Source organism: Orycteropus afer, unplaced genomic scaffold, assembly GCF_000298275.1.
Source record: "Orycteropus afer afer isolate SDZICR_OR568_19922 unplaced genomic scaffold, OryAfe1.0 scaffold00049, whole genome shotgun sequence".
NCBI lineage: Eukaryota > Metazoa > Chordata > Mammalia > Tubulidentata > Orycteropodidae > Orycteropus > Orycteropus afer.
Genome location: NW_006921636.1, coordinates 9,574,331 through 9,577,587, shown reverse-complemented (window position 1 = coordinate 9,577,587; position 3,257 = coordinate 9,574,331). Strand labels below are relative to the sequence as shown.

The window sequence follows — 3,257 nt, the reverse complement described above, 5'->3', positions numbered from 1 at the left end:
TAGATTAAGCATCTTGCCTAAGATTACACAAGGAGCTCTGGTGGCGCAACGGTTAAGTACTCAGCTGCCAACTGAGAGGTTGGAGGTTTGAGCCCACTCAGGGCTCTGCAGGAGAAAAGACCTGGCAGTTGGCTCCTCTTGTACAGCTCAGAGAACCCCGTGTGGTGGTTCTTCTCAGAGTCGCTAGGAGGAGAAGCAGACTCCAGAGCTCCCAACAACAGGCAGCTAATAGTGTCCGCCATCCACATCGTGGCCCCAGAAGGTTCGAGAGCCCCTCCCTGCGTCCCCAGCAGCAGTACAGCCCCAGGCAGAATCCAGAGCCTCACACTGGACAGAGGGTGTCGCTCCTGGCCTGACCACTGTCCAGCCCGAGACCGTCAGCAAGAGATATAATCTCGCTGAGCCCCAATTTCTAAGTCTGTGAATTACAATTAAACAATTCCCTGGGTTAGTGGAAGGTGTCCTGTGAATGTTTACAAAAGGCTGCCACTGACTGAGGAAGAGAAAGACATAGAGAGGTACATAGGAGGTACAGACAACAAAGATGAACCCTTTTGCACATACAGTACTGCGTTGTCAGTGAAGGCAAACATGGGTATACGGGTGGATAGATGGGTGGACAGGCTGAATTATTAGGTATGTCCATGCAGCAGGAAGTGTACCCAAGGCCATGTATAGGGTTGGCAGACAATGGTTCTATAAGTTTATTTGTATGATCTGAATTCCCAGGTGTATAGTAGAGCTGACAAGGGGCAAGGTTGTAGTCACTTCTTCGTCACAGTCAGCTACCCAGAGGGACTGAGTAGTTGAACCTGTGGGCTCAGGACCATAGTTGCAGGGGACAGCAAGCTCAGTTGGCATAACATAGTACACAAAATATTGTTCCACCTCCTACTTTGGCAAGTAGCGACTGGGATCTTAAAAGCTTGCAAGCAGCCATCTAGATGCAACAATGGGTCTCTCCTCGTCCAGAGCAAAGAAGAATGAAGAAAACCAAAGACTCATGGAAAAAATTGGTCCTAGCAACTGATATACCATGCAATCCACAGCCTATATGACTATGAGACCAGAAGAACTAAATGGTGCCTGGCTACCACTGTCAAGCACTCGGAGTGGGATCTGTGTAGGAGATCCTGGATAGAGAGCGAGAACAATGTGGAACAAAACTCAAAAACATTTGGGAAAAAAAAGGGGGGGACCAGGTTTGCTGGTCTGATAGAGCCTGGTGGAACCACTGAGACTATGGCCCTTAGCTGCCCTTCAGGTCTGAAATTGAATCCACACCTGTGGCTTCCAGCCAAACAAAAGACAGGCATATGAGTTGAACATTTACCTGAGGTAGAGACACTCCTTGGAGAGAACGATCATGGGCGAAAGAAGGGCTGTTTATGCACAGAAAACAGTTCAGGGGACAGGAGTACATGGAGGGATGGACACAGGGAAGAGGTGACTGTCAGGGGGAAGTGGGAGGGGAGCTGTTGCTTTGTGGTGAATTGTGGTCAATGTCATGAGACAAAGTGTATGTGAGCTGCTGTATGGAAAGTGAATTTGCTCTGTAAATTTTCACTCAAATCACAATAAAAAGAAAAAGAAAAAAACAAGCTGCCACCGGGCCCGGGGTCCAGTGAGCGCTCAATGAATGGGAGCATTTGTTCTCATTGGTGCCCATCGGTTGAGATTGGGAGTCCTTCTAGTTCACTGTGGCTTCTGCTGCCCCATCGACTCCTTTGAGACAAATTTTTTGTCTTGATGGCCCCTGCAGTCCTAAGCCCAGGCCAGGTGCTGAGTACCGTCCTGACCACAGTGCACAAACGTTTACTGAGTGCTGACTGTGTGCCAGGCTCCAAGTGGAGGCCTTTCATGTACTAGTCCACTTGCTATTCACAACGATTCCGACTCAGAAGGAAGTGGAACTGCCCCCTAGGGTTTCTAAGGCTGTAAATCTTCACCAAGCAGATTCCCTCGCCTGTCTCCCATAGAGCAGCTGGTTGATTTGAACTGCCCACGTTTCAGTTAGCAGCCAAGCACTTCACCACTGTGCCACTAGGGCTCCTCACATCCCTAATAGCTTAAGTGCTTTTAGAATCCATGGTGTTTGAAGGCAGAAACTGAGATCAGAGAGGTTAAGTAACCTGTGTAAGTAACCTACTTACACAGCCCAGGTGTCAGAGCCATGGTGGCATCCCAGTCCTCTGCCCATCACACCAGCCTTTGCAGCCACTCACATCCAGGTCTGTAGGCTGCAGGAGTGACATGCTGGGCTTGGGTAAGTATTGCCCTGCCTGCTCACCGTGGGATTTCTCGGGAGCAGGATGTATTTGGGGCGGGGGAAGCAGGGACGGAGTCCTGCCCCCAGCAGCCATCTGCTCCCCATCCAGGTTAAGCCCCAGGAAATGCCCAGGGCTGCTGTCAGGCTGCTGGGCTCCCCTCTAAGCTGAGGGGAAATTACCCAAGGTGTCGGCAGGCGGAAAAGCTCACAGCTGGCGGGGTGCCAGCAGCCCCCCTGGCTGTGCAAGGGTTGCCTGTGTACTGTAAGGCTGGCTGGGTGTACACAGAGCCCGGGATTCCAAACTGAGGGGCCCTAGGAGTGTGCTGGGTAAGGAGGCACTGACAAAATACAGGCTGAAGAAAGAAAACACCTAAGCCAACATCTGGTAGGCTGTGAGGGGCTCAGAGGCCTCCTGTGCCTGATTGCATAGCCCCCGTTCCTGTATAACCCTGAGCAGGTTATTTGGCCTCTCTGTGCCTCACTTTCCTCATGTATAAAATGGGGATACAGGTGCTACCCAGCTCCTCAGATTCATGTCAGGATTATGTCAATGAATTAGCATGTGGAAGGCACTTGGAACAGTACGCGGGCCACACTAAGTGGTTCCTGAGTGTTGTGGTGTTGTTACCAGGCAGGGGTGTGGGGTTGTGGGAGGAAACCAAGCCCAGTGAGAAAGGTGAGGGGTGCAGTGAGCAGACGGCAGCTTGAAGCCTACTCCCTGGCCCTGGAGGAAGTCGGAGGAGAAGACCGGAGGTGGCCTGTGCAGGAAGTGGCATCTTAAGAGAGTTGTGGCAGGACCTTATAGGACATGGGGAGAAGTTTGGACAGCCAGAGTCTTTGATGTAAAGAAGATGCCTGAACAGCACAGGCACGTGGCAGCATTTTGTCCCAGCAAATCCATTTTCCTTCAGTCAGTATTGATTTAGCATCAATATTGATAGAGCCCCTGCTGTAAAGGCTGGGACTGTGGTGGTAAGCAAGATGACTC

General features: G+C 51.1%; 1 protein-coding gene across 1 annotated transcript in view; it reads left to right on the top strand.

Annotated features, from left to right (window-relative positions):
- Window positions 1-3,257, top strand: part of EYA2 (EYA transcriptional coactivator and phosphatase 2) — a 255,369-nt gene that overhangs the window by 240,997 nt on the left and 11,115 nt on the right. The gene's annotated exons all lie outside the window — the stretch shown is intronic.